This window comes from Mustela erminea, chromosome X (genome assembly GCF_009829155.1).
Source record: "Mustela erminea isolate mMusErm1 chromosome X, mMusErm1.Pri, whole genome shotgun sequence".
NCBI lineage: Eukaryota > Metazoa > Chordata > Mammalia > Carnivora > Mustelidae > Mustela > Mustela erminea.
Window position 1 is genome coordinate 109,321,479 of NC_045635.1, and position 16,944 is coordinate 109,338,422.

Genomic DNA, 16,944 nt, shown 5'->3' on the forward strand with positions numbered 1-16,944 from the left:
CTAACACAAAAGTTCAAAGATCTATGTTCCAAGATGTTCAGTATAGCATTGCTTGTAACTGAAAAAGTCATCAAACAAACAAACAAAATTATTGGGTAGGAGTACTATGCAGCTATTAAAAATAATGAGATAGAGCATATATGCAGAAAGAACATGCCATTGCCTTTCTATATGTGTATATATTTCAATAAAAGCCTTACATTAAAATTTAAGTTTTGGGGCACCTGGGTGGCTCAGTCAGTTAAGCCTCACTCTTGATTTCAGCTCAGGTCATGATTTCAGCATTGTGGGATCAATCCCCGTGTAGGGGAGCATGGGGTCTTCTTGAGATTATCTCTCTCTGTTCCTCCCCCATCACCAAAAAATCTATTGTCTCTCTATGTGCTGATATGCAAGTATGCCCAATATGTTAAGTTTAAAAACCCAGTATCTAAATGTTTATAAAATCCAACTTCTATCAAACAAAAAAAACCTTATTTTTTCTATGTGTATATGTATATGATTTTGCATATACATATTTTAGAAGTCTGGAAGGATATTTACCAAACAGTGTCACCTCTGGGGTACAAGGGTAGTAAACAAATTTTAAAGTTTTATTTTATTCACTTCCTTAATGTCTGAATTAATTACAAGAAACATTATTAATTTTAGAACTTAAAAAATAAAAATTTGAAAAAGTATTGTAAGGCTCTATATTTGTTCAGTACGGAAGAATAACCATATGCATTAATCTGCTCTCCCTCCTAAGACACCATTAGAATTATAGTAGAGGGATTTAAAAGGTATAAACCCACAACAAAGAAAAGGGACATCAGATGACAATACATGTCGTCTGGAAGATAAAAAATTGAGGGAAGGGGGCATCTGGGTGGCTCGGTTGGTTAAGCAACTGCCTTCGGCTCAGGTCATGATCCCAGAGTTTCTGGATAGAGTCCGCATCAGGCTCCCAGCTCCTCGGGGAGTCTGCTTTTCCCTCTGACCTTCTCCCCTCTCATGCTCTCTCTTACTTGCCCTCCCTCAAATAAATAAATAAAATCTTTTTTTTTAAATGGAGGGAAGTGCGTTGACAGAATACACAGAACTAAGACCAATTTGTAGAGCCAACCAGCCCAGAAAAATGCCACACAGAACATAAGAGGACTCCAGGAAAAAGGGAAATCAGCAAAAGAGATGGTGTGGTTAAGAGCTAGGAAAACTGGGGAACCTGGCTGGCTCCAGTCAGTAGAACATGCAACTCTTCATCTCAGGGTCTTGCATTCGAGCCCCATATTGGGGCATAGAGATTACTTAAAATAATAAAATTATTTTTTAAATGAGCTATGAAAATTAAGGATACGTTAAAGGCACAGAATGCAAGAAATAAACCAAAAAGGTGCAATAAAGAAATCTGGCGTAGGGGGTGGTGACTGGGTGGTTCAATCGGTTAACCATCTGCCTTCGGCTCAGGTCGTGATTCCAGTGTCCTGGGATCAAGCCCCACATCTGGCTCCAGATGGGTTAAGCCGATGCCTTCGGCTCGGGTCATGATCTCGGGGCCCTGGGATGGAGTCCCGCATCAGGCTTTCTGCTCAGCGGGGAGCCTGCTTCCCTCTCTCTCTCGCTCTCTCTGCCTGCCTCTCTGCCTACTTCTGATCTCTGTCTGTCAAATAAATAAATAAATAAATAAATAACATCTTTTAAAAAATAATTAAAAAATAAAAATTTTTTAAATGCCATTTTCCAATAATTAAGGCAACCAGGACATGGAATGATATAGAGCAACCAACAGAGGTTGTAACATTGGAACTACAAAGAAGAAAATATAATCAAGACCCATCCTTTGGTTTTACACAGATATATATTTATATAGTCATAATAATGTAAACACTATCCTTATTGGTTTTCAACTTTTGAAATCCAACCTAGAGATAAATCACAGAAAACTTAATTGTGATTACAAAGTATAAAGTAAATGTTTACAAACTTAATGTAAAAGCATAGCATACAGAAATTGGAAAGTACACGAAATTAGGAGGTGGAAAATTGTGTAGAGGCACTAATATGCCAATTGTAGAAAGTACAGAATCAAGAGATATTATCTGTAGATGATGGAACCAAAAAACAGAGATTTATGTGTCTTATATAAAGGCACAAAGAGGGGCGCCTGGGTGGCTCAGTGGGTTAAAACCTCTGCCTTCAGCTCAGGTCATGATCCCAGGGTCCTGGGATCAAGCCCCGCATGGTGCTCTCTGCTTAGCAGGGAGCCTGCTTCCTCCTCTCTCTCTCTCTCTCTGCCTGCCTCTCTGCCTACTTGTGATCTCTGTCTGTCAGATAAATAAATAAAATCTTTTTTTAAAAAAAAGAGTGATGTATGTGGAGGAAGAGAGTGGCGGTACAGCTGTGTTAGTGAGCTAACTCCTACCTATTAGTGCAGCAAGTCACTAGAGGATGTTTAGAGCTGGTAAACCAATGACTGACAGTATACACATATCATTCAGAGAAAAGGGATAACTGCAAGACTCCCCTTACTGGTCTCCCTGATTTCACCCTTGCTCCCTTTTGGTCTATTATTAACACAGCAGCAAGAAAGATTCTGGTGTAGCTCTTTTTTTTTTTTTTTTTAAGACTTACTTATTGTTTTTTTTTTTTTTAGAGAGAGAGCATGGTGGGAGGAGGTGGGTGGGGTGCAGAGGGAGAGTGAGAGAGAGAGTCTCTAGCAGACTCTGTGCTGAGCATGGAGCCCAATGTGGAGCTGGATTCCATGACCCGGAGATCACAACCTGACCAGAAACCAAGAGTCAGATGTTTAACTGACTGAGCCATCTAGGGGCCCCTGGAGAGATTCTTTTAAACGCTCACTCAGATCTTGCCACCCACAGCTTGCCCAATGGCTTCCCATCTGTGAAATAATAGAAAAAATATATATACATGTCCCCAGTTCATGGCACAAAGCTAAAACCCTTGTAAATTCCTAAGTGGTAAGAGCACTATGAGCCTCTTTTGTTCTAATGTTTGGTCTTCGACCCGGTTCCTGACACAGGGGTTCTGAAACACTTATAATTTCCTGGGTGATAGAAGCATCCTTTGTTCTAATGAGGCAACTCTGGGTGGGCTCTTGGGTGGCTCCTGGGTGGAGGCTGGTCACCAGAAAGTGGATTTTTCAGCCCCACCTCCATCAAGAGAAGAAGGGAGAAGAGTGGAAATGGAGTTAATGACTGAATGGAGTTAATGAAGCCTCCATAAAAATCCCAAAAGTATAAGATCCAGAGAGCTTGCTGCTTGATGAAAACATCCATATGTCGGGAAGGTGACACACCCCAACTCCAGAGGGACAGGAGATCCTACACTCGGGACCCTCCTAGCCCTTGCCGTATGTAGATATATCATCTCCTTCTGGCTGTTCATCGGTATCCTTTAGCATATCCTTTAATAAGCTGACAAACCTAACTGCTTCCCTGAGTTTTGTGAGCTGCTATAGCAAACTAATCAAACCCCAGGAGGGGACCATGGGAGCCTCAGATCTATAAGTAGTGGGTCAGAAGCACAGGTGACAACCTGGACTTGCCATTGGTATCTGCAGGCGGGTGTGGGGGGGAAACAGTCTGGTGGGACTGGGCACTTAACCAGTGGAATCTGATGCTATCTCCGGGTAGACAGTGTCAGAATGGAATTAAATTCTAGGACACCTATATGGTATCACAGAGAATTCCTTGTTGTAGGGGGAAAAAACCCACACATCTGGTGTCGGAAGTGTTGAAATGTGGCAATAGTGTGAGAGGAAAGGAGACACACAAGAAGGAAGAATGAGACATTTCTAACATGCCATCTCGCTCAGAGCAAAAGCCAAAGTCATTACAAGGGCTTATTAGACCTTACACAGTCATCTGCGTCACCATCTCCCGCCCCCCTGCATCTCCTGCTACTCCCCCTAGTTCATTCTGCACCAGCCCCAGTGGCCCCCTTGCTGTTACTTCAACAAACTGGACATGTTCTACACAGGATCTTTGCACTGGCTATACTACCCACCTAGAATGATCCAGATATATGAATGCCTTACTCTATCTCCTCCTTCAGGTCCTTACTTCAATGTCCCCTTCTCAGAGAGTTTCTCCCCAGCCACACTATTTGAAATTCCAGCAGCCCCTCAAATCTCCCTATCTCCTTTCTTTGCTTTATTTTTCTCCCATAGCACTTAGTATCTTTTAACATACTATATATTTTAACTATGTATTTATAGTGTACTATTGCTCTCTACTGCTAGAATGTAAACTTAAGAAGAGCAGGGACTTTCATTTTTTGTTCACCACTTTATCCCCAGTGCTGAGAACAGTGATTGGCACACAGCAGGTGCTTATTAAGGATTAAATTGCAAGAGCTCCAGGTGGCTGTGTTGATTAAGCATCTATCTTCAGCTCAGGTCATGATCCCAGAATCCTGGGATCGAGCCCCACATCCGAGATGCCTTTTCAGTGGGGAGTCTGCTTCTCCCTCTCCCTCTGCCCTTTCTCCCACTCATACACTCTCTCTTGCAAATAAACAAATTTTTTTAAGAAGAGCTAAATTGTGTCCCCCCCCATTCATATATTAAAGTCCCAATGCCCAGTATCTCAGAATGTAATTGTATTTGGCAATAAGTTATTTTTTAAAGATTTTATTCATTTATTAGAGAGAGAGAGTGCACAAATAGGGGGAAGCAGGCTCCCTGCGGAGCGGAGAGTCCCAGGAACCCGGATCACCACACTGAGACAAAGGCAGACGCTTAACCCACTGAGCCACACAGGTGTCCCTGGGGGTAAGTTCTATAAAGAGGTGGTTGAGGGCTCCTGGGTGGCTCAGTCGTTGAGTGCCTGCCTTCGGGTCAGGTTGTGATCCTGGGGTCCTGGGACCAAGCCCCACATCAGGCTCCCTGCTCAGCAGGAAGATTGCTTCTCTCTCACCCACTCTCCCTGCTTGTGTTCCTGCTCTCTCTGACTCTCTCTGTCAAATAAATAAATAAAACCTTAAAAATAAAAAAAATAGGTGATTGAATTGAAATGAGGCCATTGAGATGGGGCTCTAATTCGGTATGACCGGTATCCTTATAACAAGAGGAAGAGACACCAGGGGTACAAATACACAGAGGGACAATCACATAAAGAGGCAGCAAGAGGGTGACCATCTGCAAGACCAGGAGAAAGGCCTGGAACAGATCCCCATATGGCCTTCATAGGAAAACAAGCATGCCAGAATCTTCATCCTGGACCTCCAGCTTCCAGAACTATGAAAGAATAAATTTATGCTTTTTAAGCCTCCCAGGCTGTGCTATTTTGTTACGGCAGCCCTAGCAGACAGTGTGTTCAATGAATATGTGCTCTGAATGAATGGATAAACAGGTAGATGGATATGGCAGGAACATGAGAAAAACTCAAACCAGAAACAGTTTAAAAGAGGTAGACCTCAGGGATGGAAATACAGGTGAGGAGGAATGGGACAGGAGGCAGATGCTTTTTATTATAAGTCCTTTGGTACTATTTATTTTTTTATCTACATGAATGTATTATTTCAGTAAATAATCTTAAATGTTAATTTTTAAAAAGGGGTGTTACAGAACAAAAGAATATGGGTTCGGGGCACCTGGGTGGCTCAGTGGGTTAAGCCTCTGCCTTCGGCTCAGGTCATGATCTCAGGGTTCTGGGATCGAGCCCCGCATCGGGCTCTCTGCTCGGCGGGGAGCCTGCTTCCTCCCCCTTCTCTCCCTCTGCCTGCTTCTCTGCCTACTTGTGATCTCTGTGTGTCAAATAAATAAGTAAAATTTTAAAAAAAAGAATATAGGTTCATGAGGCTTTATATTACTTGTTCTCCATCCAGGGCAATTTTGTCCTCCAAGGGATATTTGCCAATGTCTAGACATTTTTCTTCTCAAATTTGGAGAGAGTGCTACAGGCACCAGGTGGGTCAGGGCCAGAAATACCACTAAATATCTTACAGAGCACAGCGCAGCACCCCACAAAATGTCAATAGTGGTGAGCTTGAGAAATCCTTTTACACAATTGTGTGGATGGTAGTGCCATAACAAGTTATTAAGGAAAGTTATGGCTGTTTAGCTAATAGAATTAACCTCCAGGAAGAACTTAATGTAGAAAAACTACCATGTTATGCTACAATCCACACTTTGGTGCCTTTGTTAGAGAAAAATTCTGGACCGAATGATAGTTCTGATGGCATTGCTAGCAACATGACTTCTGTCCATAGATTCTTACACAAACCTTCAATATACACAAATGCAAATGGCCATTCATCCCACATTACCTCACTCGCACCTCACTGTCTCTTACTACCAGTCTAATTCATCCCTTCTGCTCTCCACAAATTAACACGCAATACTCCCTTCATTCTTTTATACCAAACCCCAATTCCAAGATTTCTCCCAAATCACAACTCATGCTGGAATGCCTTTTCTGTACCTTCCAGCCAAGATTTCTTTCTTCTTTTACCTCTCTCATGAAATTTCCATTCCCTGGAAAAGAGGGAATAATTTCTCTTTGGTTCCATCTTGCATAAAAACAGAACCCCTTCCTTGCTCAGCGACCTACCAAAAGCACCTACTTTTTCACACACACCACTAAGTAAATATCTAGTGTATGGATCTACTAGGTGTTTTGACTACTGTATATTCATGAGAAATGTGTCTGTGGTAGTGTTACATCCAGTTAAGAGGTGGTGTAGAGGGGTGCCTAGGTGGCTCAGTGGGATAAGCCGCTGCCTTCGGCTCAGGTCATGATCTCAGGGTCCTGGGATCAAGTCCCGCATCGCATTGGGCTCCTGCTCAGCAGGGGGCCTGCTTCCCTTCCTCTCTCTCTGCCTGCCTCTCTGCCTACTTGTGATCTCTGTCAAATAAATAAATAAAATCTTTAAAAAAAAAAAAGAGGTGGTATAGACAAATGTCTGGTGATCTGCTTTGGGAATATGGTTTCCTAGGAGGGGTGTAAGAAGAATCAAGGGCAGTCACTGTTTCATACTACTGCTCAGAACATTAGTTTTGATCTCAATGAGCAATATTTTCATGCTTCCAGGTACTGAGAACCTGCTAGGGAAGGGGAAAGATCCTATTCCAGAATCAATGCACTTTGGAATATCTACAGAAGGAAACACAGGAGACTAGTAACACTGATTGCCCTCAGAGATGAAAACTGGAGAACTTAGAGATAAAGGTAGGAGAGAGATCTAATTTTCAGTGTATATGCTTTTATAACTTTGGAATTTTGCTCCATGTGCATATATTAGTTGTACAAAATATTAATTTTTATGTCAGCATACTATATGAAACTATAGTATTTGTATTAATTAATTTTTATGTCCACATACTGTACAAAACTACAATATTTCTATCTTAAGCCAAACTTCTACCCAGCTACAAATGGATGTGAAAATATCTTGTTTTTTTATATTCAAAACTGAGGTATTAAATATATATCCTGGCAATCTGTTAGACACTGAATCCCACACCGAGAAAAATACTAAAAAGAAATTGTCTGCAATGATATGTTCTTTATTGATATGACTGTCTTTAAATTACATGGAAATAGGCAGAAGAAAATTGACCTAAACTATAGTGTTCCTATACCTCCCTAAAGCAACACTTTTAAAAATAACTGGAGGGCTGAAAAAATGCAGTGACAAAATTTTATTTACATTTTAATATAATATATAATTGATTGGCCAGGAGCTTTAAGCACTCTGTGTTCTAGATGACAAGAGAAGACCATTTTATCTGGGAATAAATAGTTCTCTGCCTTATTTTGGTTTGGATGTGATAATGATGAATACCAAATCCCTCGGGAATAAAAAATGCTTTATTGAGAACTCCATTTCCTCAAATTTTTCTCATTTCCCCAGTGACTGTAATATCAAATGTCGTAAGTTTAAAACAAAACAAAAACTTGGAAATGTCCCTTGTTCAGACTGAGTCTCTCCTATGAAGATATACTCCTTTTTTTTTTTTATCTGATCTGTAAGGCCCTTCTGAATTCGAGGATGTCTACCAGACCTCTGGCCATACAAGGTAAAGGGTCATCAATCTGGTATATCTGCCCCTGGCCACTCCAGGAAATTGACTTTAGTTCCCATTGATGAACCTCACCCTACTGACACCTCCCAGCACATTTTGCTTCTGTTCTAAATTAATTTGCACAGCAGGTGAGCTGGAGACTTTCAAAAGGTGACATGAGTATGTTTTACAAATGTACTTCTTAACGACTCTTCTAAATGAGGAAGGAATCAGGCAGGCAAAGCTGAATCGGCTAAACCAGGCAATATAACGACCTCAAGATTCTCAGTATTCTTCTGTGTGCTTCTGTTCTGGGTTGAATAGACATCCCATTGGTTATTATATTTATCTGTGGAAATTTAATCTCTGTTATTCTAAAATGAAAAAGTCATCTCTTCACCCTTGCAAAGTCTGTTTCTATCTGATAACAGCTTTATTGTTTGTGCGTGTACATTGATATATTTGTCTTCTAAGACTGCCATAACAAAATACATAGACTGAGTAGCTTAAATACAGAAATTGATTTCCTCACGGTTCTGGAGGCTAGAATTCCCAGATCAAGGTGCCAGCCAGTTCAGTTCCTGGTGAGGGCTCTCTTCCACCCTTATGACTTCACTTAACCTATATTATCTCCTCATAAGCTCTGTCTCCAATACAGTCACATTGCAGGTTAAGGCTTCAACATATGAATGGAGTGGGGGGAGTTCAGTCCATAACAACTGAATTCACAGTAATGGAGAGTTTTATATTTTATAGGTTATTAAACATATATGTAGGAGATGTATCTGCCCACGTATATACAAACATTTAGAACTGGCCAAGGGGCAAAGCAAACTGATTGCTTTGGAATTAGTGGGATTGGTGTATAGAATGCATTTGGGGGAAGAGGAAGAAGGGTATCAGCGAGGAATGGAAAAAATCAGCTGGTGGGATAGGAAAGGAGGAACAAGAGAGCTCCATATAGGCAGTCTCTAACCAGGAGAATATTAAGTTTTTAGCAAAGTCTTGCACCAAAGCAAACAAATTCCACAGAATTGAACAGGATGCTTTGAATCCCCACTCCACCTAATATCCACTAAGACAAAGCTCTGCCAGGCAGGCTGGAATATGAACATTGGCCTAACCTGTCCTATCCGGATTTCAAATTCACAAGAGAATGGCAACTACGTCCCTTTAACTCACACTATCCAGTATTGCTGGGCAAAGGAGCATTTAAATGCTTTTGATGGTGATGATTATGGAGAAAAATGGAATGCAAATGGCTACTGACAAGTTTCATTGTAACAACTTTTATAACCCCATTATTAAAGAGATGAATATCTTCATATTCCTAAATAAGAGGTAATCACATGTCTAAAGCCTCTTTGCCCCTCACTTATTTTGTTAAAATGCTATTCTCATTTATTCTCAATCTTTTCCCCTTGGTGTGCATTAGTTACTATGGAAACATTGGAATACTATAGTTTGAGCATATCAACATTTCCAAATTCTATTAGAATATGAAGCTAATTTATACTGTGGTATTGGGGGAGAGAGTTCTCAGAGTTATAAATGAATGCAAGACAAAATGAAATATATGGCACTGTCACACAAATACAAGCCCCACTTAGCACCACAAAATGGCTGAGGCTCATCTTAACTGCCTACTCTATGTATCAGAATCCTGACTACAGCTGTCAATGAAATTGTCTTAGTCTGTTCACGCTGCTATAACAAAATACCATAGCAGGGAGGGGGGGCTTATAAACAACAAACATTTATTTTTCACAGTTCCGAAGGCTGGGAAGTTCAAACTCATAGCCACAACATATTTAATGTCTGGTGAGAAACTTCTTCCTAGACAGTTGATTTCTTCTCAATGTGTCCTCACATGATGGAAGGGGCAAAGGAGCTCTCTTGGGTCTCTCATTAGAGCACTAATCTTATTCATGAGAGTCTTCATGACCTAAGAACCTCCTAAAAAGCCCCACCTACTAATATCATCACGTTGGGGGTTAAGTTTCAACCTATGAATCTGTGGGGGACAAAAACATTCAGTCTATAGTAGAGGTCTACTAAGAAAGACATTAATCCATAACAACATCAGTACATGTTCTTTCCTCTTTATGCTATAATTATCATTTATTCATAAACAGTTTATTTGTGTCATTTCCACTTTAACCCAAGAGTTTTTAGGCTAGTCATTTTAAATTTCGAAGTGACCAGATTCTTTTGTTGTGGTGGTTTTCTTGTTAATTTCTCATTTTTAATTTTATTGTGGTAAGAACATTTGCCCATGTGTGGGTACTTACTATACATCTTGACCACAATGTCTGGCATACAACTAAAACTGAATGTATCATCTTCTCTCTTGAACTAGATGTTCCTCTATATTCCTTCCTCAGTTGTAATAGCACATTCACCCAATCACTCAGGCTAGAAAATCTGCAAATCAGCTTTGTGTCCTCCCTCCCCCTTATTCATTAAATTGAATCAATCACCAAGACTTATAAATTTTACCTCCTAAAAGCTCTTCAAATTTCTCCCCTCCTCTATATTTCTTGGCATCATCTACTAAATAATGCTATGAGAGATAAGGATTAAGCTCACTCCCACCACTCACACCTCCCATCCATCCCTTCCAATATAGTTTTAACATTATTTTTATATCCTCAAATTGCTTCTTTTTTGCCTTTTTAAGAAGATTTTATTTATGTTTTCATTTGGTGGGGGGAGAGGGAGCAGGTGCAGGGGCAGAGGGAGAGGGAGAGAAAATTTTAAGCAGACTGTGTTGAGCATGGAGCCCAATGCAAGGTTCCATCCCAGGACCCTGAAATCATAACCTGAGTTGAAATCAAGAGTTGGCTGCTCGACCGACAGGGCCACCCAGGCACCCCTCTTTTCCACTTTAAATAATATGCATAAACTTACATTTCCTGTTTGATAAACTATAGATATTTTCTCCTAACTGCCCACTTTGTAAGATGAAGACATTACTGTTCTACATTTCCCTCTCCCTCGTCTGTCTCACCCCTACCTCCCAATTTATGTCTGTTTCTGTACATCTCTGTTTTCACATTTATCCACGCCATCATCTTATCAAACCTCCTACTTGGTCTCCCTATTTCCTTTCTCAGCCCATCTTAACTCTTCACACAAAAGCCAGAGTGATCGTTTATGAGTTTAAATCAATATCTGATTTTGTCAATGACAGACTAACTTGTTTCAGACTATCCATCCCATTGAGAGCAAGTGTAAAAGCTGAACACATAAAAAAATTTTTAGTCACATTGAAGGACCATCAAGGCAGCAAGAAATTGAGACAGACCAAGATTCTGGAGGAGAGAGAGGGAGGGGGAGAGAGGAGAGATGTGAGTCAGACATCTGGCTGCATTTTTGCTTTAAGCCATTTGGCCATTTGAAATCTGTGGAATGAGAAGCTAAGAACCTTAGAAAAAAAAAAAAACCTACACACACACACACACACACACACACACACACACACACAATGCAGAAAATAGTGCTTAAGAGTCTGAGAAGCTGAGAAAAGCTTTCAGAAGTCTAATGAAACTGAGAAAGGGAAAATGGAGTTGAGTGCCCATGAAAGAGAAGCCCTGGTAAATACCACAGACTTTCAGCTGAATCCCCCAAAAGGCCACAACCCAAGAGTAAGAGAGAATGAGGAAAAGCTCAGCCCTCATAAAAACGGAAGCCTAGTCCCAATTTCTAATCAGATGAAGGTGATTTATCCCTACCCTGAGTGTTTGCCAGAGTAAAAAATAAATCCCCTCTGGAGGAAAATAGCATCAGCCAGAACCTCAAATTATCTCCTCAACTTTTTATATGGTTCAATATATGGTTCATTCAATCAATAATCATAAAGCATACAAAAATACTAAAACTGACTGAAAAATCAAGAGAAAATAAGGACAGGCCACCTGGGTGGCTCAGTCAGTTAAGTGTCTGACTCTTGATCTCAGCTCAGGTTCTTGATCTCAGGGTTGGGAGTTCAAGCCCCACACTGGGCTCCATGGATTCTACTGAAAAAAAAAAAAAAAGAAAAGAAGGAGAAAAATAGACAATAGATACGGAGCCACAGAAAATCTAGATATTAGCAGTTCTCAGACATAGACTTTAAAATAATTATAACTAATATATTCATGAAATTAAATGACATAATGGAGAATTACAGCTATAGAAGACTAACTGCCTATAGAAGAATTATATTAAGAAAAATTGGGAGCCATGTTTCCCCTTTTAATCTACAAAGAGGGCCTGGGAGCAGGGGCACACTTGTCTTAGTCAGCTCTGATTACTATAACAAAATGGCATAGACCAGAGGGCTTAAACAACAAAAATTTATTTTTCACAGTTCTGAAGCCTGGGAATCTGTGATCAGAGCGCCAGCGTGGTCACGTTCTGGTGAGAAGCCTCTTCCTGTTTTGAAGATAACCACCCTCTCATGGTACCCTCATATGCCGGAGAGAGCTCTGGTCTCTCCCTTTTCTTGAAAGGGCACTGATCTTCCATCTTCATGGCCTTGTCTAAACCCAATTATATCCTAAGGGCCTCATCTCCAAATACCATCACATTGGCAATTAGGGCTTCAACATATGAATTTTGTGGGGATACAAACGTTCAGTCCATAACAACCCTAATGACAGTGAGCATACCCAGGGCCCAGATCTTGGTTTCTAAATACCATTCTCCATTAAAAGGAACCAAGGATCCTTGTAGAAAAGGTTAATCCCACGACCGGGGCACAGAATGTATAAGAGGAGTTTTATTAATCTTTTTGTCCCTAAAAGTAAAGAGGGCTCAAAGAATAAGGGGGGAAATATCAAAAGGACACAGAGCCCTCAAAGGGCTCCCATTGGCTAAATTTGAGCATCATAGTAAATAAGGATAGTATTGGCTTAAAACCCATTGAATAAAGTAGGAAGTCATGAGTCCATACTAATATGAATGAAAAGTTTGATGAGGAACTAGGGATAGATATACATATACAGATATATAGATAGACAGTTTCAAAGTACCTGTACACAAAATACTTATTATTTGCAAAGTTAAGAAGAAGCACCCTACAGTGGAGAAGCATGGAAGACATCAACTTAATGCAATGAAAGAACAAAGCATCACTTCTGTGTATTCCTGCCAAAAACTTATAAACAAATATAATCATGAGGAAACATTAGAAAAACACAAGTTGTGAGACATTTTACAAAATAACTGGGCTGTAATCTTTAAGTGTCAATGTAATAGAAGTCAAGGAAAGAGTAACTATTGTAGATTACAGACTAAACAGACATGACAACCAAATGCAATGCTTCATTCTGAATTAGATTCTTTGGCTATAAAGGACATTATTGGCAAGTTGGCAAAACTTGAATTGGTATCTGAGTATTGGATAATAGTGATATATCAGTGTTAATTTTCTGACTTGATGGTTATGTTACAGTTTTTTTTTAAGAGAATGACCTTTGTTTTTTTAAGAAATACACATGGAACTATTTTGAAATGATTGAGCATCATTGCACTTACTTACTCATAAAAGGTTCAGACTACCGGGATACCTGGTGGCTTAGTTGGTTAAGTGGCTGCCTTTGGCTCAGGTCATGATCCCAAGGTCCTGGGATTGAGTCCTGCATCAGGCTCCTTGCTCAGCAGGGAGCCTGCTTCCCCCTCTGCTTGCCTGTCCCTCTGCTTGTGTTCTCTCTCTGACAAATAAAAAAATAAAACCTTTCTTTTAAAAAAAAGTTTTAGGCAAAAATTTCTTTGTACTGTACTTAAAACTTTTCCATAGGTTTGAGATTGTTTCAAAGTATTTTTTTAAGATTTTATTCATTCATTTGACAGAGAGAGACACAGTGAGAGAGGGAACACAAGCAGGGGAAGTGGGAGAGGGAGAAGCAGGCTTCCCGCTGAGCAGGAAGCCCAATGCAGGGCTTGATCCCAGGATCCTGGGATCATGACCCGAGCCAAAGGCAGTCGCTTAATGATTGAGCCACCCAGGCACCCCTGTTTCAAAACACTTTTAATGTCTTATGATGTTTTAAAAAACATGATGAATTAAAATTCATGACAATAATAGCACACAACAGCAGCTCAATTTATAAGGGAATAAAATGAGTTAGAGGATTGAAAGGTCCTTACATTAAGCAGTGGTAAAAGTAGTAATTGCAGGTAGGTTCTAGTCAAAATCCATGTAATTTTTAGGTTCACAACTAAAAGAATAATAAAAGAACGTATTACCAGTAAACTAAAGATGGAAAATAGAATAATAAAAAAACATGACATACTTAATGGCTCACTTCTAAAGAATGCAGTATGGGAAGGGGAAAACATAATAACTTTATAGTGAAGTAACCTGGCAGATACCATCTTAATCACAGTTAATATGACCAGTGATAAGTCATTTTGTTAGCAGGCACCCTCTGATATGATGTGCTGAGAAATGCACTTCATCTCTGTGGTGCACTCTGTCCAAACCCAATAACCTAATCTAATCATGAGACAAACCCAAATTGAAGGACATTCTACCAAATGCCTGACAAATTCTGCTCAAAACTGTTATAGTCATGAAATTCAAAGACTAAGAAACTGTCACATATCAGGGGAGACTAAAGGCATATAACAACTAAATGCAATGTGGTATTATAGACAGGATCCTGAAGCAGACTATTTAGACTATTACAATTCAAATAAAATCTGAAGGTTAGTTAATAAAGATGTAGAAATGTTCATTTCCTAATAACAGCAAATGAGAACATTCAGGAAAATTGAAATTTAGGGGAAATTGAACCTTGGTGAGGGATTTACAGGAAATTTCTGTACTATCTTTGCAACTTTTCTGTAAACCTTAAAGTATTCCAAAATAAAAAGTTTATCTAAAACAAACTTCATAAATATAAAAGTACATAAGACAAGAAAGAAAGAAAAGAACAGGTATAATAAATAGACAACAAAGAGAAGGATGCCAGACATAAATCTAAATATGCCAATAATTAACATGAAATATTATTAGACTAATGTCCCAATTAAAGAAATGGTCCAGTGGTGCTTGGCTGTCTCATTCAGTAGAGCATGCAACTCTTGATCTCTGGGTTGTGAGTTCAGGCCCCACATTTGGCATAAAGCTTACTTAAAAAACAAACAAACAAACAAAGACACAATCCAACTGTATGAAAAAAATCAACCATATGCTGCTTGTAAGAGATAAATTTTATTTATTTTTTAAAGATTTTATTTGTTTATTTGAGATAGAGTGAGAGTGAGAGAGCAAAAGCAGGGGGAGCAGCAGGCAGAGGGAGAAGCAGGCTCTCCATCGAGCAGGGAGCCCAGCACAGAGCTCGATCCCAGGACCCTGGGATCACGACCTGAGCCAAAGCCAGCCACTTAACTGGCTGAGCCACTCAGGCACCCCACAAGAGATACATTTTAAATGTAAGAGTACAAAGTGGTTAAAAATGGGGGCACCTGGATGGCTCAGTCGATTGTCTGCCTTTGGCTCAGGTCATGATATCAGGGTCCTGGGTTTAAGCCCCATGTCAGTCTCCCACTCAGCATGGAGCCTGCTTCTCCCTCTCCCCCAACCCCTGCTCATGCATGTACTCTCTCTGTCATAAATACATAAACATCTTTTCAAAATATGTCAGGACAGCTATATGAATATTAGATAGAATAGACTATATTCTGGAGGATCTGGAAGGCTGTATGCATACAAAGGGCTGCACATATGCTCAAGGGAGATCAGAGATGGCCGAACTTAGGCCTTATATAAGCAGAAAGTAAAAATCAGGGAAGACTTGTAAACTGCCTGAACTTAGAATGAGTGTACCAACAAATGCATACATTCCCCGAAAGGGTGGAAACCTTGTTGGCTCAGAGTGTTTGAGCAAAATCTCTGACAAATAATTTATCACAAGCTATCATGACCCAAGGGTGAAACCTAGGTGGCTAGGCTTAAAAATTAAGAACAAGAATGTTAACAACAACAGCAACAACAAAAAACTGAGCAAAGATTCCAGTTGTCACACACCACAGGGGAGATGCACACTACATAATTAATCCAAGCATATCACTAAGCAAAAACAAAGGAACATAGTGCAATATAAAAAATTAAAAATAGCTCTCCTCCAGACACCCAAGATGCTGAAAGGAAAGAAGGTGAAGGAGAAGGTGGCGGCCCCGGCCCCTGCTGTTGTGAAGAAAAAGGAGGCCAAGAAGGTGGTCGATCCCCTGTTTGAGAAAAAGCCCAAGAATTTTGGCATTGGACAGGACATCCAGCCCCAAAGGGATCTCACCCACTTTGTCAAATGGGCCCACTACATGTGGCTGGAGTGGCAAAGGGTTATTTTCTAGAAACATCTGAAAGTGCCTCCAGTGATTAACAAGTTCGCCCAGGCCTTGAACCTTCAAACCGCCACTCAACGACTTAAGCTGGCCCACAAATACAGACCAGAGACAAAACAGAAGAAGCAGAGATTGTTGGCCCAGGGTGAGAAGACAGCTGCTGGCAAAGTGGATGTCCCCACTGAGAGGCTGCCTGACCTTCGAGCTGGGATTAATATTGTCACTACCTTAGTGGAAAACAAGAGGGCTCAGCTGGTAGTGATTACACATGATGTGGATCCCACTGAGCTGGTTGTCTTCCTGCCTGCCCTATTTTGTAAGTTGGAGTTCCCTACTGCATTATCAAGGGGAAGGCCATACTGGGGCATCTGGTCGACAGGAAGACCTACACTACTATTGCCTTCACACAGGTTAACTCAGAAGACAAAGGAGCTCTGGTTAAGCCAGTGGAAGCCATCAAGACCAATTACAATGATAGATACAATGAGATATATTGTCATTGGGAAGGCAATGTCTTGGTTCCAAAGTTGATGTCTCCCAATGCCAAGTTAGAAAAGGCAAAGGCTAAAGAACTGGCTACCAAACTGGGCTGAGTGGATGCTGTTGAA

General features: G+C 40.3%; 1 pseudogene; it reads left to right on the top strand.

Annotated features, from left to right (window-relative positions):
* The first annotated feature begins 16,126 nt into the window (after window positions 1-16,126).
* LOC116583038 lies at window positions 16,127-16,944 on the top strand (annotated as a pseudogene).